This window comes from Anomaloglossus baeobatrachus, chromosome 12 (assembly GCF_048569485.1).
Source record: "Anomaloglossus baeobatrachus isolate aAnoBae1 chromosome 12, aAnoBae1.hap1, whole genome shotgun sequence".
Classification (NCBI taxonomy): domain Eukaryota; kingdom Metazoa; phylum Chordata; class Amphibia; order Anura; family Aromobatidae; genus Anomaloglossus; species Anomaloglossus baeobatrachus.
In genome coordinates, this window is record NC_134364.1 from 132017982 (window position 1) to 132041028 (window position 23047).

Consider the following 23047-nt stretch of genomic DNA (forward strand, 5'->3'; position numbering starts at 1 on the left):
TTGCTGCTCCGGCAGTAGCTCCTTCTACAGGCCGTGTTCCTGTCCCAGGTGAGCTCCTCGAGTCTCCACTGGACTCACCTGGTTATTGAAAGCACACGTGCGTGGGCACCTCTGTGCTACCCTCGTGCCATATTCTCGTGACTTCCACTGGCACACGTGCGTGGGCACCTCTGTGCTTCCCCGTGCAACAGGTACACCGAGCCGTGTGATCCCTGCCATACAACCCACACGGGTTAGGGCAGACCGGTGTACATAGATCGTCTGTGACATTCCAGACGATCGCTAGCAGCAACCCGCTCACTCTTCACCCACCATAGCAGCGGTCCCTTAGACCGCACAGTGGACCTTGACCGGCGGAAGCTGTCCATTCCCCATCTTGGCATGCTTCCCCGGGTCCCCCTCGTAACAGAAACCACCAACCTATACTGGGAGAAGCTGCAGCCAGCTGCAGGCCCCGTTCATCACTCCGTTTGGTTTACCAGAGACTCCAGTGTATTGTGTCAGAGTGAGTACACCAGTGCCTTCGGGACACGCACCGCGCCGCACTGCACCAGCATCCAACACGCATCACCCGCTCCCCCGCCTCAGCACCTCCCCCGGGCCCCCGGGACCATCGCTCCCCTACCCACGGAGGGGCAAACACCAAGCTGCGCAACACCGTCCCTGGGAGGCCTAGTTAACGGCAGTGGTGGTGTCCATCCATTCACCACAACACGTGGGTGGCGTCACGAACTTACAATCCAAACCAAACAACTGCGGCCCCGGCCCTGGAACTCCTCACCCGAGTTCCCATGTGTAGCGCCAACTCCCTTGCAGAGCGACATGACCCCCGAGTCCGTGAGAGGCTCGAGCCACCACCCGCAGTACAAGCACGGATCCGAGCGGCTCGACGGTCGAAGCCGAGCCCGCGGAGCAGTACAGGTCTACTCCTACGTCCCGGACACTCACCGCCTGTAGCTTTGGCAGTGAAAGGGTGACATTGCGTCTTTTGTCATCCATACAGAGGCCTACATCATGCTCCTGGACACACGCATGTCTCTCTGGCCTGCTACGGGCTGACCAAAGTACTGTAATGCGGAGGTGAGCGGGGAAAGGTCAAAGTAGACCACAATACTTTGCTCTGCTCTCAGCTTCTCCTCACTGCTGGGGACATCTCCCCAAATCCTAGCCCTCCTCACAACATCCCCATTGTCACATCTAAATGCCATCCCCACTCTAACGCTAATTTCCGCAACCCTTCTAACCTTATACCCATTCACCCAGCCCCGGCTCCCCCAGTCCCACTAACAGGAGCTGTATGGAATGCTCGATCAGTCTGCAATAAGCTTCCCTATATCCATGATCTTTTCATCACTAATTAACTTTCCATTCTTGGCATCACAGAAACCTGGCTCACCCCCTCTGACACAGCCTCTCCTGGCTCACCCCCTCTGACACAGCTTCTCCTGGCTCACCCCCTCTGACACAGCCTCTCCTGGCTCACCCCCTCTGACACAGCCTCTCCTGGCTCACCCCCTCTGACACAGCCTCTCCTGGCTCACCCCCTCTGACACAGCCTCTCCTGGCTCACCCCCTCTGACACAGCCTCTCCTGGCTCACCCCCTCTGACACTGCCTCTCCTGGCTCACCCCCTCTAACGCTGCCTCTCCTGGCTCACCCCCTCTGACACCGCCTCTCCTGGCTCACCCCCTCTGACACTGCCTCTCCTGGCTCACCCCCCCTGACACAGCCTCTCCTGGCTCACCCCCTCTGACACTGCCTCTCCTGGCTCACCCCCTCTGACACTGCCTCTCATGCTGCACTTTCTTATGGTGGTCTCCAACTCTCTCACACCCCCCGCCCCAGTAACAAGCATGGTGGAGAAGTTGGTTTGCTCCCGTCCGACCAATGCTCCTTTACACCAATTCCACTACCACCCTCGGTTTCTCTCCCCTCTTTTGAGGTGCACTCCGTACGCATCTAGTCCCCTTCCAACCTCCAACTGGCTCCAAATGCAATTTCCAGTCTTGCGGCGCTCCTGCTACCAATGGTGGAACATATTGGATGATTTTTGGTCACATGTATACATCTTTTTTCTCACAATTATACCTGAAGAAGGCTGAAGGATAAAACATCCGAGCCGAAACACATTGTATAATTAACCACATTTTAATGTACAAATAAAATATCTCTTTACTTATTTGTATATTGGTCCAGTCATATCATATGACCAAAAATCATCCAATATGTTCCACCATTGGTAGCAGGAGCGCCGCAAGACTGGTAATTGCCTTTGGAACTTCTTTCACTAAGTGGACCTGCTGGAGGCTTCTCTATAGTATCCAGTGCGATTGCTGCAGACTGCACCAAAATCTTATTGGAAAGTGGATCATCTCCTTTTGGATTATTCCAGGCTTTCTAACCTCTGAACCAGGTGAGAGTTCCACTATTTCAACACCTTTATATATAAAAAACTCACTACACTCAGATTGGCGCCGCGTTTGCCTCTTTCTATCTTTCCCTGTCTCCAAGGTATTTTTTCAACCTCCAACTGGCTGTCATTTATCGCCCCCCAGGGGCAGCCACTGACTTTAATTGACCATTTCACCACCTGACAACTACATTTCATTTCCACCGACATCCCCACCATCATCATGGGTGACCTTAGCTTCTTCAGTCTGAATCGGCTCTACCCTAACCTACTGTATGCTCACCTATCCCTTGTAGACTGTGAACCCTCGCGGGCAGGGTCCTCTCTCCTCCTGTAGACTGTGAGCCCTCGCGGGCAGGAACCTCCGTCCTCCTGTACCTGTCTGTGTCTTGTATTGTTTATGAATATTGTACTTGTCCCTATTACCCTTTCACATGTAAAGCGCCATGGAATTGATGGCGCTATAATAATAATTAATAATAATAATAATAATAATAATAATAATAATAATATGTGTGCAGGAGCATGATGGAGTCCTCTGAATGGATGATTTAGGATTCATCATCCACACGGAGCAAAGAAGGAGACGGCGATGTCAAGAAGATAGGAGGCGGCGGACCGAGACCAGCAACGCCAATCGAACCTGACCGGCCCCCAGTTGAATAGAATAAAAGCTGTTTTTTATGTTATACAGAGTGGCCTGGGCATTAATGCTGTATATAAGAGGCCACTGGTGGTGGCCACAGCTTATAGGGACAAATCTGGTGACATGTTCCATTTAAGAGGTTAGGAATGTGGCACATAGGAGGCTAATATTTGTACCATAGACATCAAAACTATGATATTGCAGTGCATTCAATAAGCAATCACGTGATTAAGGTAAAATAAATAATAAATAAAATATAAAAAACAACAATGTAAACATTAAAATCACCTCTTTTTCCTGAAACATAAATAACAAACCCTCAAGAAGAAAAAATCAAAAGAAAAAATTAATCTAATTGCTACCAGCACATGCAGGATCGTCTGATCTAATAAAATACAAAAATATTAATTCAATACATTTAAAGCGGAAACTGAAAAAAACAACATTATATTGCAGAAATGCTGTTTTGTGGTCGTGTCACCTCCTCTAATGGAAGAAAATAGGATAGTAAATTGTATAATAAAAACTACAGCTGATCCTGCAAAAGAAATGAATGGATCCCATACTGGATCATTTTATTTTAGTTTTTGTCATTTTAAAGTGGATACAAAAACAGAAATAACTACCGGATATGTGAACGTGTTCCTACAGACAAAATTAATATATTTGTTCTTATTGCCAAATTTTGACATATTCTTATGATTTAGAGATAACTTTTTTCTATTGAAAATTAAAGTTTCACAAATGTAATAAGAATCATGCTGGGGCACAGGCCAGACGTTGCTTATATCAGAGGGGGACAGACCCCAGTGAGAATTTTGCCGAACCCTTTTGGCACAGGTCCATTTATGAATTTTCAGCCTTAAGTTATTGAGATATTGGGTATCTGACCAGTATTGACATTTATATTAAAATAGTAACAGAAGAACCACATAATTATGGAGAATTCCTCTAATCTTTCCCGTTAGGACTTGAGGATACATTTGCTTGGAGACTGCTAAAATACTTTATATGTACGACATCAGATAAGGATAGCAATTCATTTACAATTGTTCGATAATCAAGACCAGAATTGTACAATCTATGAAATTCTTAGTACCTGTCACAATGACTATGGGATAGCGAGGGACTGGGGCACCTGACTGTCCCTCAAGCTATGCTTCCCCTATCCTCAGGGATACTTCTAATGGTGGAGAGGTCTGAGCCTCCTTTCTTGCCCTGCTCCTGACCAGTCCTGATCTGATTCTCCCTCCCACCAGGTAGGGACGGGACAGGAGTGTGATGAAACCCCCAAAAAGACACACGGGAAAACCAAAAGTCTCTCACACAGCACACATACACAAAGGTAAAGACAATAAGAGATTCAGGAGCAAAAACAAGAGCAGGAAGGAAGCAACAACATAACATGGGTAAAACTCCTTAACCGCACCAAGCAATGAGCACAACTTTCACCAGTAATTCTGGGACACAACACCTCACAGACCAACATTGAAATAAACTTTAACTGGCATGGGTGGAAGGTGTCAACCAGAATAAATAGGAGGGGAGCACATGTGATAGGCCGCCTCACAACATGTGACCAAATGAGCAAGAAGACCAGCAGAGATTAACTCTTCCTATCTTGGCTAGTAATCAGCACACAGGAGGTACTTTTGGCAGTGTGGATAGCTGCCAAGTCCTGCTGGAAAATGACATTGCCATCTCCGAAAAGCTTGTCGGCAGAGGGAAGCATGAAGAGCTGTACAATGTCCCGGTAGACGGCGGCACTGACTTTGGTCTTGATAAAACAGTGGAGCTACACCAGCAGATGACATGGCTCCCCAACCATCACTGATTGTTGTGACTTCACACTAGACCTCAGCAGCTTGGATTGTGGCCTCCACTCTTCCTCCAGACTCTGGGACCGCGATTTCCAAATGAAATGCAAAATCTACTTTCATCTGAAAACAACACCTTGGACGCTGAGAACAGTCCAGTGCTTTTTCTCCTTGGCCCAGGTAAGACGCTTCTGGCATTGTCTATTGATCATGAGCGGTGACACAAGGAATGCGACACTTGTAGCCCATGTCCTGGATACGTCTGTGTGTGGTGGCTCTTGAAGCCCTGACTCCAGCAGCAGTCCAATCCTTGGGAATCTACCCCAAATTTTCGAGTGGCCTATACTTTACAATCCTATCAAGGCTGCGGTTATCCCGGTTGCTTGTGCACTTTTTCTACCACAGTTTTTCTTTACACACAACTTTCCATTAATATGCTTGGATACAGCACTCTGTGAATAGCCAGCTTCTTTAGCAATGACCTTTTGGAGATTACCCTCTTTGTGGAGTGTGTCCAGGGCCGTATTTACCATTAGGCACCCGTGGTCCCGTGCCTGGGGTGGCAGGATGCGGGGGGGAGGCACCTTCTAGCAGTAAAAAAAAAAATTTTTTTTTTACATATGCATTAAATCAGCTGTATTTTCGGAGGGGGGGAGGGGGGAGAGGCGCACCTCCATTTATTTGAATCCGCATCAATTAAGACGCAAATGCAGACAAACTGCGACGGCCGGAGGCTGATGCTGGGAGAGGCTGGGAGGGGGGAGGCTGATGCTGGGGGAGGCTGGGAGCAGGGAGGCTGATGCTGAGGGAGGCTGATGCTGGGGGAGGCTGGGAGGAAAGAGGCTGATGCTGGGGGAGGCTGATGCTGGGGGAGGCTGGGAAGAGGGAGGCTGATGCTGGGGGAGGCTGGGAGGAGGGAGGCTGATGCTGGGGGAGGCTGGGAGGAGGGAGGCTGATGCTGAGGGAGGTTGATGCTGGGGGAGGCTGGGAGGAGAGAGGCTGATGCTGGGGGAGGCTGGGAGGAGAGAGGCTGATGCTGGGAGAGGCTGGGAGGAGAGAGGCTGATGCTGGGGGAGGCTGGGAGGAGAGAGGCTGATGCTGGGGGAGGCTGGGAGGAGAGAGGCTGATGCTGGGGGAGGCTGGGAGGAGAGAGGCTGATGCTGGGGGAGGCTGATGCTGGGGGAGGCTGGGAAGAGGAAGGCTGATGCTGGGGGAGGCTGGGAGGAGGGAGGCTGATGGTGGGGGAGGCTGGGAGGAGGGAGGCTGATGCTGAGGGAGGCTGATGCTGGGAGAGGCTGGGAGGAGAGAGGCTGATGCTGGGGGAGGCTGGGAGGAGAGAGGCTGGGAGGAGAGAGGCTGATGCTGGGAGAGGCTGGGAGGAGAGAGGCTGATGCTGGGGGAGGCTGGGAGGAAAGAGGCTGATGCTGGGGGAGGCTGGGAGGAGAGAGGCTGATGCTGGGGGAGGCTGGGAGGAGGGAGGCTGATGCTAAGGGAGGCTGATGCTGGGGGAGGCTGGGAGGAGAAAGGCTGATGCTGGGGGAGGCTGATGCTGGGAGAGGCTGGGAGGAAAGAGGCTGATGCTGGGGGAGGCTGGGAGGAGTGAGGCTGATGCTGGGGGAGGCTGGGAGGAGAGAGGCTGATGCTGGGGGAGCCTGGGAGGAGGGAGGCTAATGCTAAGGGAGGCTGATGTTGGGGGAGGCTGGGAGGAGAGAGGCTGATGCTGGGGGAGGCTGGGAGGAGGTAGGCTGATGCTAAGGGAGGCTGATGCTGGGGGAGGCTGGGAGGAGAGAGGCTGATGCTGGGGGAGGCTGATGCTGGGGGAGGCTGGGAGGAGGGAGGCTGAGGCTGATGCTGGGGGAGGCTGGGAGGAGAGAGGCTGATGCTGGGGGAGGCTGGGAGGAAAGAGGCTGATGCTGGGGGAGGCTGGGAGGAGAGAGGCTGATGCTGGGGGAGGCTGATGCTGGGGGAGGCTGGGAAGAGGAAGGCTGATGCTGGGGGAGGCTGGGAGGAGGGAGGCTGATGGTGGGGGAGGCTGGGAGGAGGGAGGCTGATGCTGAGGGAGGCTGATGCTGGGAGAGGCTGGGAGGAGAGAAGCTGATGCTGGGGGAGGCTGGGAGGAGAGAGGCTGGGAGGAGAGAGGCTGATGCTGGGAGAGGCTGGGAGGAGAGAGGCTGATGCTGGGGGAGGCTGGGAGGAAAGAGGCTGATGCTGGGGGAGGCTGGGAGGAGAGAGGCTGATGCTGGGGAAGGCTGGGAGGAGGGAGGCTGATGCTAAGGGAGGCTGATGCTGGGGGAGGCTGGGAGGAGAGAGGCTGATGCTGGGGGAGGCTGATGCTGGGGGAGGCTGGGAAGAGGAAGGCTGATGCTGGGGGAGGCTGGGAGGAGGGAGGCTGATGGTGGGGGAGGCTGGGAGGACGGAGGCTGATGCTGAGGGAGGCTAATGCTGGGGGAGGCTGGGAGGAGAGAGGCTGATGCTGGGGGAGGCTGGGAGGAGAGAGGCTGGGAGGAGAGAGGCTGATGCTGGGAGAGGCTGGGAGGAGAGAGGCTGATGCTGGGGGAGGCTGGGAGGAGAGAGGCTGATGCTGAGGGAGGCTGGGAGGAAAGAGGCTGATGCTGGGGGAGGCTGGGAGGAGAGAGGCTGATGCTGGGGGAGGCTGATGCTGGGGGAGGCTGGGAAGAGGAAGGCTGATGCTGGGGGAGGCTGGGAGGAGGGAGGCTGATGGTGGGGGAGGCTGGGAGGAGGGAGGCTGATGCTGGGAGAGGCTGGGAGGAGAGAGGCTGATGCTGGGGGAGGCTGGGAGGAGAGAGGCTGGGAGGAGAGAGGCTGATGCTGGGAGAGGCTGGGAGGAGAGAGGCTGATGCTGGGGGAGGCTGGGAGGAAAGAGGCTGATGCTGGGGGAGGCTGGGAGGAGAGAGGCTGATGCTGGGGGAGGCTGGGAGGAGGGAGGCTGATGCTAAGGGAGGCTGATGCTGGGGGAGGCTGGGAGGAGAAAGGCTGATGCTGGGGGAGGCTGATGCTGGGAGAGGCTGGGAGGAAAGAGGCTGATGCTGGGGGAGGCTGGGAGGAGTGAGGCTGATGCTGGGGGAGGCTGGGAGGAGAGAGGCTGATGCTGGGGGAGCCTGGGAGGAGGGAGGCTAATGCTAAGGGAGGCTGATGCTGGGGGAGGCTGGGAGGAGAGAGGCTGATGCTGGGGGAGGCTGGGAGGAGGTAGGCTGATGCTAAGGGAGGCTGATGCTGGGGGAGGCTGGGAGGAGAGAGGCTGATGCTGGGGGAGGCTGACGCTGGGGGAGGCTGGGAGGAGGGAGGCTGAGGCTGATGCTGGGGGAGGCTGGGAGGAGAGAGGCTGATGCTGGTGGAGGCTGGGAGGAAAGAGGCTGATGCTGGGGGAGGCTGGGAGGAGAGAGGCTGATGCTGGGGGAGGCTGATGCTGGGGGAGGCTGGGAAGAGGAAGGCTGATGCTGGGGGAGGCTGGGAGGAGGGAGGCTGATGGTGGGGGAGGCTGGGAGGAGGGAGGCTGATGCTGAGGGAGGCTGATGCTGGGAGAGGCTGGGAGGAGAGAGGCTGATGCTGGGGGAGGCTGGGAGGAGAGAGGCTGGGAGGAGAGAGGCTGATGCTGGGAGAGGCTGGGAGGAGAGAGGCTGATGCTGGGGGAGGCTGGGAGGAAAGAGGCTGATGCTGGGGGAGGCTGGGAGGAGAGAGGCTGATGCTGGGGAAGGCTGGGAGGAGGGAGGCTGATGCTGGGGGAGGCTGATGCTGGGAGAGGCTGGGAGGAAAGAGGCTGATGCTGGGGGAGGCTGGGAGGAAAGAGGCTGATGCTGGGGGAGGCTGGGAGGAGAGAGGCTGATGCTGGGGGAGGCTGGGAGGAGAGAGGCTGATGCTGGGGGAGCCTGGGAGGAGGGAGGCTAATGCTAAGGGAGGCTGATGCTGGGGGAGGCTGGGAGGAGAGAGGCTGATGCTGGGGGAGGCTGGGAGGAGGTAGGCTGATGCTAAGGGAGGCTGATGCTGGGGGAGGCTGGGAGGAGAGAGGCTGATGCTGGGGGAGGCTGACGCTGGGGGAGGCTGGGAGGAGGGAGGCTGAGGCTGATGCTGGGGGAGGCTGGGAGGAGGGAGGCTGATGCTGGGGGAGGCTGGGAGGAGGGAGGCTGATGCTGGGGGAGGCTGATGCTGGGGGAGGCTGGGAGGGGGGAGACTGATGCTGGGGGAGGCTGGGAGGAGGGAGGCTGATGGTGGGAGAGGCTGATGCTGGGGGATGCTGGGAAGAGGGAGGCTGATGCTGGGGGAGGCTGGAAGGAGGGAGGCTGATGCTGGGGGAGGCTGGAAGGAGGGAGGCTGATGTTGGGAGAGGCTGGGAGGAGAGAGGCTGGGAGGAGAGAGGCTGATGCTGGGAGAGGCTGGGAGGAGAGAGGCTGATGCTGGGGGAGGCTGGGAGGAAAGAGGCTGATGCTAGGGGAGGCTGGGAGGAGAGAGGCTGATGCTGGGGGAGGCTGGGAGGAGGGAGGCTGATGCTAAGAGAGGCTGATTCTGGGGGAGGCTGGGAGGAGAGAGGCTGATGCTGGGGGAGGCTGGGAGGAAGGAGGCTGATGCTAAGGAAGGCTGATGCTGGTGGAGGCTGGAAGGAAAGAGGCTGATGCTGGGGGAGACTGATGCTGGGAGAGGCTGGGAGGAAAGAGGCTGATGCTAAGAGGAGAGAGGCTGATGCTGGGGGAGGCTGGGAGGAGAGAGGCTGATGCTGGGGGAGGCTAGGAGGGGGGAGGCTGATGCTGGGGGAGGCTGGGAGGAGGGAGGCTGATGCTGGGGGAGGCTGGGAGGAGGGAGGCTGATGCTGAGGGAGGCTGATGCTGGGGGAGGCTGGGAGGAGAGAGGCTGATGCTGGGGGAGGCTGATGCTGGGGGAGGCTGGGAGGGGGAAGCTGATGCTGAGAGAGGCTGGGAGGAGGGAGGCTGATGCTGGGGGAGGCTGATGCTGGGGGAGGCTGGGAGGGGGGAGGCTGATGCTGGGGGAGGCTGGGAGGAGGGAGGCTGATGCTGAGGGAGGCTGATGCTGGGGGAGGCTTGGAAGAGGGAGGCTGATGCTGGGGGAGGCTGGGAGGAGGGAGGCTGATGCTGGGGGAGGCTGGGAGGAGGGAGGCTGATGCTGAGGGAGGCTGATGCTGGGGGAGGCTGGGAGGAGGGAGGCTGATGCTGGGGGAGGCTGATGCTGGGGGAGGCTGGGAAGAGGGAGGCTGATGCTGGGGGAGGCTGGGAGGAGGGAGGCTGATGCTGGGGGAGGCTGGGAGGAGGGAGGCTGATGCTGAGGGAGGCTGATGCTGGGGGAGGCTGGGAGGAGAGAGGCTGATGCTGGGGGAGGCTGGGAGGAGAGAGGCTGATGCTGGGGGAGGCTGGGAGGAAGGAGGCTGATGCTAAGGAAGGCTGATGCTGGTGGAGGCTGGAAGGAAAGAGGCTGATGCTGGGGGAGACTGATGCTGGGAGAGGCTGGGAGGAAAGAGGCTGATGCTGGGAGGAGAGAGGCTGATGCTGGGGGAGGCTGGGAGGAGAGAGGCTGATGCTGGGGGAGGCTAGGAGGGGGGAGGCTGATGCTGGGGGAGGCTGGGAGGAGGGAGGCTGATGCTGGGGGAGGCTGGGAGGAGGGAGGCTGATGCTGAGGGAGGCTGATGCTGGGGGAGGCTGGGAGGAGAGAGGCTGATGCTGGGGGAGGCTGATGCTGGGGGAGGCTGGGAGGGGGAAGCTGATGCTGAGAGAGGCTGGGAGGAGGGAGGCTGATGCTGGGGGAGGCTGATGCTGAGGGAGGCTGGGAGGGGGGAGGCTGATGCTGAGGGAGGCTGATTCTGGGGGAGGCTGGGAGGAGGGAGGCTGATGCTGAGGGAGGCTGATGCTGGGGGAGGCTGGGAGGAGAGAGGCTGATGCTGGGGGAGGCTGATGCTGGGGGAGGCTGGGAGGGGGAAGCTGATGCTGAGAGAGGCTGGGAGGAGGGAGGCTGATGCTGGGGGAGGCTGATGCTGGGGGAGGCTGGGAGGGGGGAGGCTGATGCTGGGGGAGGCTGGGAGGAGGGAGGCTGATGCTGAGGGAGGCTGATGCTGGGGGAGGCTGGGAGGAAAGAGGCTGATGCTGGGGGAGGCTGGGAGGAGAGAGGCTGATGCTGGGGGAGGCTGATGCTGGGGGAGGCTGGGAGGGGGAAGCTGAGGCTGAGAGAGGCTGGGAGGAGGGAGGCTGATGCTGGGCGAGGCTGATGCTGGGGGAGGCTGGGAGGGGGGAGGCTGATGCTGGGGGAGGCTGGGAGGAGGGAGGCTGATGCTGAGGGAGGCTGATGCTGGGGGAGGCTGGGAGGAAAGAGGCTGATGCTGGGGGAGGCTGATGCTGGGGGAGGCTGGGAAGAGGGAGGCTGATGCTGGGGGAGGCTGGGAGAAGGGAGGCTGATGCTGGGGGAGGCTGGGAGGAGGGAGGCTGATGCTGAGGGAGGCTGATGCTGGGGGAGGCTGGGAGGAGGGAGGCTGATGCTGGGGGAGGCTGATGCTGGTGGAGGCTGGGAAGAGGGAGGCTGATGCTGGGGGAGGCTGGGAGGAGGGAGGCTGATGCTGGGGGAGGCTGGGAGGAGGGAGGCTGATGCTGAGGGAGGCTGATGCTGGGGGAGGCTGGGAGGAGAGAGGCTGATGCTGGGGGAGGCTGGGAGGAGAGAGGCTGATTCTGGGAGAGGCTGGGAGGAGAGAGGCTGATGCTGGGGGAGGCTGGGAGGAGAGAGGCTGATGCTGGGGGAGGCTGGGAGGAAAGAGGCTGATGCTGGGGGAGGCTGGGAGGAGAGAGGCTGATGCTGGGGGAGGCTGATGCTGGGGGAAGCTGGGAAGAGGAAGGCTGATGCTGGGGGAGGCTGGGAGGAGGGAGGCTGATGGTGGGGGAGGCTGGGAGGAGGGAGGCTGATGCTGAGGGAGGCTGATGCTGGGAGAGGTTGGGAGGAGAGAGGCTGATGCTGGGGGAGGCTGGGAGGAGAGAGGCTGATGCTGGGGGAGGCTGGGAGGAAAGAGGCTGATGCTGGGGGAGGCTGGGAGGAGAGAGGCTGATGCTGGGGGAGGCTGATGCTGGGGGAGGCTGGGAAGAGGAAGGCTGATGCTGGGGGAGGCTGGGAGGAGGGAGGCTGATGGTGGGGGAGGCTGGGAGGACGGAGGCTGATGCTGAGGGAGGCTGATGCTGGGGGAGGCTGGGAGGAGAGAGGCTGATGCTGGGGGAGGCTGGGAGGAGAGAGGCTGGGAGGAGAGAGGCTGATGCTGGGAGAGGCTGGGAGGAGAGAGGCTGATGCTGGGGGAGGCTGGGAGGAGAGAGGCTGATGCTGGGGGAGGCTGATGCTGGGAGAGGCTGGGAGGAGAGAGGCTGATGCTGGGGGAGGCTGGGAGGAGAGAGGCTGATGCTGGGGGAGGCTAGGAGGGGGGAGGCTGATGCTGGGGGAGGCTGGGAGGAGGGAGGCTGATGCTGAGGGAGGCTGATGCTGGGGGAGGCTGGGAGGAGAGAGGCTGATGCTGGGGGAGGCTGATACTGGGGGAGGCTGGGACGGGGAAGCTGATGCTGAGGGAGTCTGGGAGGAGAGAGGCTGATGCTGGGGGAGGCTGGGAGAAGAGAGGCTGATGCTTGGGGAGGCTGATGCTGGGGGAGGCTGGGAGGACAGAGGCTGATGCTGGGGGAGGCTGATGCTGGGAGAGGCTGGGAGGAGAGAGGCTGATGCTGGGGGAGGCTGGGAGGGGGGAGGCTGGGAGGAGAGAGGCTGATGCTGGGGGAGGCTGGGAGAAGAGAGGCTGATGCTGGGGGCAGAGAGGCTGATGCTGGGGGCAGAGAGGCTGATGCTGGGGGAAGCTGGGGGAGAGAGGCTGATGCTGGGGGAAGCTGGGGGACAGAGGCTGATGCTGGGGAAAGCTGGGGGAGAGAGGCTGAAACTGGGGGAGGCTGGGGGGGAGAGGCTGATGCTGGGGGACGCTGGGGGGAGAGAGGTTGATGCTGGGGGGGCTGGGGAAGAGAGGCTGATGCTGGGGGAGAGACTGCTGGTGAAGGCGGGGGAGAGCGGCTGCTGCTGGGGGAATGGGAGAGAGGGGCCAATCCTAGAGACAGATGACAAGGGTTGAGGGATAGTGCAATGACAAAATCGATTGGGGGAGTGTAAGGACTCAGAATGAGAGGGGGGCAGCATTGGGAGCTCATTATGGAGAAGGGGCAGCATGTGTGGGCTCAGTATGGAGTGGAGCAATGTAGGGGAGTCAATATCAAGAGTGGGGTAGTGTGTGTGTGTGGGGGGGGTGTCTCAGCATAAGCATTAGTGTGGTGGTCTTAGTATGATGAATGGGGCAGCATGGAGGTGTCATTATGGAAAAGAGGAAGGCAGCATTAGGAGCTCATGGAGAGGGGCAGCATGCATGGGACATTGTGAGGAGGGGGCAGCATGCATGGGACATTGTGAGGAGTGGGCAGCATGCATGGGAAACTGTGAGGAGGGGGCAGCATGCATGGGACATTGTGAGGAGGGGGCAGCATGCATGGGACATTGTGAGGAGGGAGCAGCATGCATGGGACACTGTGAGGAGAGGGAAGCATGCATGGGACATTGTGAGGAGGGGGCAGCATGCATAGGACATTGGGAGGAGGGGCAGCATGCATGGGACATTGTGAGGAGGGGGAAGCATGCATGGGACGTTGTGAGGAGGGGGCAGCATGCATGGGACATTGTGAGGAGGGGACAGCATGCATGGGACATTGTGAGGAGGGGGCAGTATGCATGGGACATTGTGAGGATGGGGCAGCATGCATGGGACATTGTGAGGAGGAGGCAGCATGCATGGGACATTGTGAGGAGGGGGCAGCATGCATGGGACATTGTGAGGAGGGAGCAGCATGCATAAGACATTGTGAGGAGGGAGCAGCATGCATGGGACATTGGGAGGAGGGGGCAGCATGCATGGGACATTGTGAGGAGGGGGCAACATGATGTGAGGTCAATGTGCAGATCATATTTCATAATTGAGGAAGGTGTGGTGGGTATAATTTATAAGGGAGGGCAGTGTGTAGTTTATTAGGGGCAATATGACAGTCACAGTATATAAGTGGGGACGGTGTGGTGGGAATATTTTATACTCATGCTATGTTTTGATGTGCCTGTGGTGATCCCTATGGGGGGTTAGTGCCCTTCGTTTCTCATTGATACTTTTTCAAGTGTTTTACAGAGTAGATCTGCCTTAAACAGATGTCGTGTGCGAAAACTCATAGTGTTACGTTGTCACTAAGGGGCGCGACCACTTAAAGTGCCTAGGGCAGCACGAAGGCAAAATACAGCCCTGAGTGTGTCAATGACTGCCTTCTGGACATCTGTCAAGTCAGCAGTCTTCCCCATGATTGTGTAACCTACTGAACCAGACTAAGGGACCGTTTTAATTGCTTAGGAAGCCTTTGCAGGTGTTTTGTGGTACACAGGTCTGCAAAAAAATTTTTTTCGAGAGCTGTTTTGGTTATTCCACATAATCTTTCTGTTTTTGAGTGCGCTGAATCCGAAAATGACCTCCGTTTTGTCATAGGACATTAAGTTTTCTGAAAATTTAAGTAACTATGTTAAATAAGACAATACCTCAAAATAAATGAAAATAGACTCATAAAATTAATTTTTTATTACAAATGTTTCATGAAAATCATTTTTTTAACTGCAATGAGCTCACTAACACACACTAAACTCGATTCTTCTTCCCTGTGGGGCTTCTCTTGGTACATTTACGCTTGTGAATAGCATCTGTAATGTCTCTCTGAAGCGTCCGACAGTAGTCTGCCATCATTGTAATGCTCCATCTTCCCTGGTATCTTCTTGTAGTCTGCCATCATTGTAATGCTCCATCTTCCCTGGTATCTTCTTGTAGTCTGCCATCATTGTAATGCCCCATCTTCCCCGGTATCTTCTTGTAGTCTGCCATCATTGTAATGCTCCATCTTCCCTGGTATCTTCTTGTAGTCTGCCATCATTGTAATGTTCCATCTTCCCTGGTATCTTCTTGTAGTCTGCCATCATTGTAATGCTCCATCTTCCCCGGTATCTTCTTGTAGTCTGCCATCATTGTAATGTTCCATCTTCCCCGGTATCTTCTTGTAGTCTGCCATCATTGTAATGCTCCATCTTCCCCGGTATCTTCTTGTAGTCTGCCATCATTGTAATGCTCCATCTTCCCTGGTCTCTTCATGTAGTCTGCCATCATTGTAATGCTCCATCTTCCCCGGTATCTTCTTGTAGTCTGCCATCATTGTAATGCTCCATCTTCCCTGGTATCTTCTTGTAGTCTGCCATCATTGTAATGCTCCATCTTCCCTGCTATCTTCTTGTAGTCTGCCATCATTGTAATGCTCCATCTTCCCCGGTATCTTCTTGTAGTCTGCCATCATTGTAATGCTCCATCTTCCCCGGTATCTTCTTGTAGTCTGCCATCATTGTAATGCTCCATCTTCCCTGGTATCTTCTTGTAATCTGCCATCATTGTAATGCTCCATCTTCCCCGGTATCTTCTTGTAGTCTGCCATCATTGTAATGCTCCATCTTCCCCGGTATCTTCTTGTAGTCTGCCATCATTGTAATGCTCCATCTTCCCCGGTATCTTCTTGTAGTCTGCCATCATTGTAATGCTCCATCTTCCCCGGTATCTTCTTGTAGTCTGCCATCATTGTAATGCTCCATCTTCCCCGGTATCTTCTTGTAGTCTGCCATCATTGTAATGTTCCATCTTCCCTGGTATCTTCTTGTAGTCTGCCATCATTGTAATCCTCCATCTTCCCTGGTATTTTCTTGTAGTCTGCCATCATTGTAATGCTCCATCTTCCCTGGTATCTTCTTGTAGTCTGCCATCATTGTAATGCTCCATCTTCCCCGGTATCTTCTTGTAGTCTGCCATCATTGTAATGCTCCATCTTCCCCGGTATCTTCTTGTAGTCTGCCATCATTGTAATGCTCCATCTTCCCCGGTATCTTCTTGTAGTCTGCCATCATTGTAATGCTCCATCTTCCCCGGTATCTTCTTGTAGTCTGCCATCATTGTAATGCTCCATCTTCCCCGGTATCTTCTTGTATTCTGCCATCATTGTAATGCTCCATCTTCCCTGGTATCTTCTTGTAGTCTGCCGTCATTGTAATGCTCCATCTTCCCCGGTATCTTCTTGTAGTCTGCCATCATTGTAATGCTCCATCTTCTCTGGTATCTTCTTGTAGTCTGCCATCATTGTAATGCTCCATCTTCCCCGGTATCTTCTTGTAGTCTGCCATCATTGTAATGCTCCATCTTCCCCGGTATCTTCTTGTAGTCTGCCATCATTGTAATGCTCCATCTTCCCCGGTATCTTCTTGTAGTCTGCCATCATTGTAATGCTCCATCTTCCCTGGTATCTTCTTGTAGTCTGCCATCATTGTAATGCTCCATCTTCCCCGGTATCTTCTTGTAGTCTGCCATCATTGTAATGCTCCATCTTCCCTGGTATCTTCTTGTAGTCTGCCATCATTGTAATGCTCCATCTTCCCCGGTATCTTCTTGTAGTCTGCCATCATTGTAATGCTCCATCTTCCCCGGTATCTTCTTGTAGTCTGCCATCATTGTAATGCTCCATCTTCCCTGGTATCTTCTTGTAGTCTGCCATCATTGTAATGCTCCATCTTCCCCGGTATCTTCTTGTAGTCTGCCATCATTGTAATGCTCCATCTTCCCTGGTATCTTCTTGTAGTCTGCCATCATTGTAATGCTCCATCTTCCCCGGTATCTTCTTGTAGTCTGCCATCATTGTAATGCTCCATCTTCCCCGGTATCTTCTTGTAGTCTGCCATCATTGTAATGCTTCATCTTCCCTGCTATCTTCTTGTATTCTGCCATCATTGTAATGCTCCATCTTCCCCGGTATCTTCTTGTAGTCTGCCATCATTGTAATGCTCCATCTTCCCTGGTATCTTCTTGTATTCTGCCATCATTGTAATGCTCCATCTTCCCCGGTATCTTCTTGTAGTCTGCCATCATTGTAATGCTCCATCTTCCCTGGTATCTTCTTGTAGTCTGCCATCATTGTAATGCTCCATCTTCCCTGGTATCTTCTTGTAGTCTGCCATCATTGTAATGCTCCATCTTCCCCGGTATCTTCTTGTAGTCTGCCATCATTGTAATGCTCCATCTTCCCCGGTATCTTCTTGTAGTCTGCCATCATTGTAATGCTCCATCTTCCCTGGTATCTTCTTGTAGTCTGCCATCATTGTAATGCTCCATCTTCCCTGGTATCTTCTTGTAGTCTGCCATCATTGTAATGCTCCATCTTCCCCGGTATCTTCTTGTAGTCTGCCATCATTGTAATGCTCCATCTTCCCTGGTATCTTCTTGTAGTCTGCCATCATTGTAATGCTCCATCTTTCCTGGTATCTTCTTGTAGTCTGCCATCATTGTAATGCTCCATCTTCCCCGGTATCTTCTTGTAGTCTGCCATCATTGTAATGCTCCATCTTCCCTGGTATCTTCTTTCCATCTCTTTAATGTCCTGGTGGAATCGTTCACCTTGCTCTTCACTCACAGCTCCCAAATTTTCAGGAAAGTTATCAAGGTGGGAATGGAGTAAATGCCCTTTCAAACTCATCAGGCAACCTAAAGCTTGAAATGCTTTCAGCATTTGTCCGACGATTTGTTTGCAGTCAGGGTCTTTGTTATTGCCTAAAAATTTCTCTGCGACCTCTTTAAATGCAATCCATCCTTCTTTTTGAGGATGCGTCATGGTATTGATAAACTCTTGATCAGCTATAAGACTTCTAATGTCTGGTCCGACGAACAAACTTTCCTTCAATTTTGCCTCCGAGAGGCCTGGAAACTTGGCAACCAAGTATTTGAAGCATTCTCCATCTTTTGGAAGTGATTTTAGGAATTGTTTCATCAATCCCAATTTGATGTGGAGAGGTGGTAGAAGAACTTTATGAGGAGGAACCAAAGTTTCTCGGAGGACATTTTTTTCACCAACTATGAGCACCCTCGGCTGCCAATTCTTCTTCGTCCAGTGATTTTGTCGGTCTCGACTGTCCCATAGACACAGAAAACAAGGGTATTTGGTATACCCAGCTTGTTGCCCGAGCAGCATGCACAAGACTTTTAAATACCCGCACACTTTCCAACCGTGGTCTTTATATTTAAGTTTCCGAAGAACCAATTCCAAGTTCTCGTAGGTTTCCTTGAGACCCGCAACACACATCCGTTTTTTTTGTACGTGTGCGGTACGTATTTGCACGTACCGGAGACACGTAGACACGGAGACACATGTTATTCAATGGTAGATGGCACACACACGTAAAATCACACGGAACGTGTGTCCGTGAGGTAAGTACGTGTGTGCGCTTTTCTACACGAACGACATGTCCGTTTTTGGCCGGCAGCACGCAGGCACGGACCCGCTTTAGTCTATGGGTCTGTGTCTGCACGGACCGCACACGGAGTATGTCCGTGTTCAGCACATATCGTCCGTGTCCGTTTCTCATCAAAAAAATGGAAACACTTGTTACCAATCTATCAGGTCAATTGAAGGCAAACAACAACACCAGGATCTCATGATGAATGATTAAAATCGTTAATTGGGTAAGAATGCGGGCCTTTAAAAACGGACAGCACACGGACAGCACACGGACAGCACACGGACAGCACACGTACGTATTTTATGTCAATATGGACATTCCACACGCACACACGGCTCGCATACGCCATCACACGGATGCCATACGTACCAGAGAAATGCCCCTAAAAAACGGAACACGGACCCGAAAAACAGACCGTGAGACACATACGTTTTTTTTGCGGAAGTGTGTTTTAAGCCTGAGGTGTACGGAATGACCTACAGGGATGGAAGCATAAAAACCGCCATTGTGGAGTAAAACTGCTTTGAGACTTCTTTTTGAAGAATCTATAAAAAGACGCCATTGCGCTGAATCATATTGGATTTTGAATTGACCAATCAAACCTTCGACATCGATGTAATAAACCAACTTATCTTCCTGGGCAAAGTAAGGAACGAACTTGTCTTCACGATGTCTGAACCATGAAAAAGACACTCCTGGCAACAATAAATTCTTGCTTTTGAGCCTTGAGCCGAGTAACTCAGCGGCATCTTTGGGAAGATTTAAGGGGTACTTTGCACACTACGACATCGCAGGTGCGATGTCGGTGGGATCATGTCGAAAGTGACGCACTTCCTGCATCGCTCTCGACATCGTAGTGTGTAAATCCTAGATGATACGATTAGCGTGCGCAAAAGCGTCATAATTGTATCATCGGTGTAGGGTCGGCGAATTCCATAATTACGCTGACGTGACGGTCCGATGTTGTTCCTCGCTCCTGCGGCTGCACACATCGCTGTGTGTGAAGTTGCAGGAGCGAGGAACATCTCCTACCTGCGTCCCAGCTGCAATGCGGAAGGAAGGAGGTGGGCGGGATGTTTACGTCCCGCTCATCTCCGCCCCTCCGCTCCTATTGGCCGCCTGCCGTGTGACGTTGCAGTGACGCCGCATGACCTGCCCCCTTAATAAGAAGGCGGTTCGCCGGCCACAGGGACGTCGCACGGCAGGTGAGTGCATGTGAAGCAGCCGTAGCGATAATATTTGCTACGGCAGCAATCACAATGATATCGCAGCTGCGACGGGGGCAGGGACTATCGCGCTCGGCATCGCAGCATTGGCTTGCGATGTCGTAGTGTGCAAAGTACCCCTAAGTCTCTTACCAAATCATTCATCTCCTCCTGGGAAAACAATTTTGGTCTTGTATCATCTTCAAAGTCAGAACTTGATTCATCTGGTTCAGGTATGACTCCACCTTCATCGGACATAGTTATCTCTTCCAAGGTAGCAGGGGCCTTGGGTACTGGTATATCTGTGCCATGGGGGATGGGACGAATTGCTGAGTGAATATTGGGGTATGAAATGGAATGCTTCCATTTTGAATTATACCCTTTCACAACGCATGAACAAAAGTAACAATCGTCACTATGGTTCTTTTGCTCTCGCCAAACCATAAGAATACCATAACGGAAAGCTTTTTTCTTACCCTTGAACCAATTTCGGAGGTCCTCAACACACCATTTGCACACTTTATGAGGCACCCAAGCTTTATCTTGACCTCCAATCTTTAGTCCGAAATATATGAAGTATACTTTTTTCACGAAGTCTGTAATATTCAGCTGTTGCTTCAACACTGTATATTCACCACAAATGTAACAGGAAATGTCAGGTGAATTAACACACTTCCGCTGAGCCATAATGCTAATTTTGGGAAACACGGTTGAATATGAAGACCTAACACGAACTGAGATTAAAAAGTGTGAACAGGCGAGAACAAAGATAAAACAATTGAAACATGCCCGGGCAGGTCACAGCCCGCTCCTTCAGCTTGCAAAATGTTGATGCTGGTTTCATTAGCTCACTCTGAAACTTCTTTTCTTTGAAAGTTATATTTTTTTGGCATTATATATCTTCAATTCATTGATGCGAATTAATTAATAGTAATTTTGGCTTTCAAAACCCTAAAAAAAAAGAAAAAAAATTATGAAAAATTTACTAAATCTGAAGATAATTTTGCATTTTGTGGCAAATCCTGACGTCCAGGATTTTTTTCAATATTTTTTCATTTTCAGCACACCAAAATACATGGAAATTAGATGAAAATAATCAAACAGCTTTTTAGTCGGAAACCTGTGAATTATTCTAACTTTCTGAGATAATGACTTTTGGGTTTTCATTGGCTGTAAGCCACAATCATCAACATTACCAGAAATAAACACTTGAGATAGATCCCTCTGTGTGTAATGACTCTATATAATATATAATAAACACGTGATATAGATCCCTCTGTGTGTGACTCTACATAATATATAGGAATAGATCTCTCTGTGTGTAATAACTATATAATAAACATGTGACATAGATCCCTCTGTGTGTAATGACTGTACATTATTATTATTATTTCTTATTATAGTACCATTTATTCCATGGCACTTTACTTGTTAAAGGGGTGTACAAAATAGGGACAAGTACCATAATCATAAACAATAGCAGGCATAGACAGGTACAGGAGGACAGAGGCCCCTGCCCGCGTGGGGTCACAGTCTACAAGGGATAGGTGAGGATACAGTAGGTGAGGGTAGAGCTGGTTGTGCAGCGCTGTATCAGACTGAGGGTTACGGCAGATTGTAGGCTTGTCAGAAAAGGTGGGTCTTCGGGTTCCTCTTGAAGCTTTTCACGGTAGGAGAGAGTCTGATATGTTGCGGCAGAGCATTCCAGAGTATAGGGGAGGCACGGGAGAAATCTTGGATGCGATTATGGGAAGAGGAGATGAGAGGGGAGTAGAGAAGGAGATCTTGTGAGGATCGAAGGTTACATACAGGTAACTACCGGGAGACTAGGTCACAGATGTAGGGAGGAGACAGGTTGTGGATGGCTTTGTAGGTCATGGTTAGTGTTTTGAACTGGAGTCATTTGGCAATGGGAAGCCAGTGAATGGATAGGCAGAGAGGAGAGGTCGGGGAGTAGCGGGGGGACAGGTGGATTAGCCGGGCAGCATAGTTTAGAATAGATTGTAGGGGTGCGATACTGTTAGAAGGGAGGCCGCAGAGCAGGAGGTTGCAATAATTCAGGATGGAGATAAGGGCATGCACTAGGGGTTTTGCAGCTTCTTGGGAAAGGAATGTACGAATCCGGGAAATATTTTTGAGTTGCAGGCGGCAGGAGGTGAAGAGGGCTTGGATGTGTGGCTTGAAAGAGAGATCAGAGTCTAAAGTTACTCCCAGGCAGCGAGCGCGTGGCACTGGGGAAAGTGAGCAGCCATTGACTTTGATGGATATGTCAGGTGGGGGGGTTAAGTGAGGAGGAGGAGGAAAGATAATTAATTCTGTTTTGTCCATGTTCAGTTTTAGGAATCGAGCAGAGAAAAAGGATGAAATACCAGACAGACATTGAGGGACTCTGGTTAGTAGGGAGGTGATATACCATAGAACATATAAAAAAAATCACAGACCATAGGAGCCAATTCAGATGATGTAGGCACACACAAAATGTTGCAAACCCTGTGTGTGCCTACATCATCTGAATTGGCTCCTATGGTCTGTGATTTTTTTTATATGTTCTATGGTGTTTTTTCTTGATAATGTAGTGTAGGTACTTGCAAGTGTGAGAATCCGGGACGTGGATTGCAAGCTTACATATATTGGGCCAAAATATCAACTAATATCTCACTATTTGAGGTTTGGCACATTTTATCCATTTTTGCAGGACTTGTGTGGACACTCTGAACTCAGGTGGATAAATGGTGAGCCTGTCATGTGTTATGCACTCATAGTGCTAACTGACCTGCCTGGCCTAGTGTTGTGCGTCATTTATAGGCCACAATTAAGACACTGGGCATCTCGCGTATCCGTGTGAGATACACTCATATAGTGCTGTTTAGCCTGCCTGACCTAGGTTTCTGGCGTCATTTATAGGTTGAAGTTCAGACACTGTGCATCTCGCTCATCTATATGACGAGCTCCCAATTCAAGCCTTATAAGTGTGCATGTCCTATGCTAAACAGCCACCCCTCTCCTTTAGTGTGGAGGTTTGTGTGGCTATATCATCAGCATCATGTACCTGGGCTGCGGCCGTCTTTATTAGGAGGGTTTGCAACATTCTGTGTGTGCCTACATCATCTGAATTGGCTCCTATAGTCTGTGATTTGTTAGTAGGGAGGTGATGTCACGTTCAGAGAGGTAGATCTGCGTTTCATCAGCGTAGAGGTGCTATTGAAAGCCATGGGACTCTATGAGTTGTCCCAGGCCGAAGGTGTAGATGGAGAACAGCAGGGGTCCTAGAACTGAACTTTGGGGACCCCAACAGATAGGGGGTTGAGATGAGGAAGTGGTGTGAGAGAGGGAGACGCTGAAAGTTTGGTCGGTTAAGTATGAGGAGATCCAGGATAGGGCCAAGTCTGTGATGCCCAGAGATGAGAGAATCTGTAGTAGGAGGGAATGGTCTACTGTGTCGAAGGCAGAAGACAGGTCCAGGATGAGTAGGACAGAGTAATGTGTGACGCCCTGGCCTATCAGGTCGTCACAGGGTATTGTGAAATCTGCCCTTCTCCTGTGCCCACTAGAGTTGTCTAACACAATGCCCGGGACCTTAACGTGGTCACGGACCCACCATAGG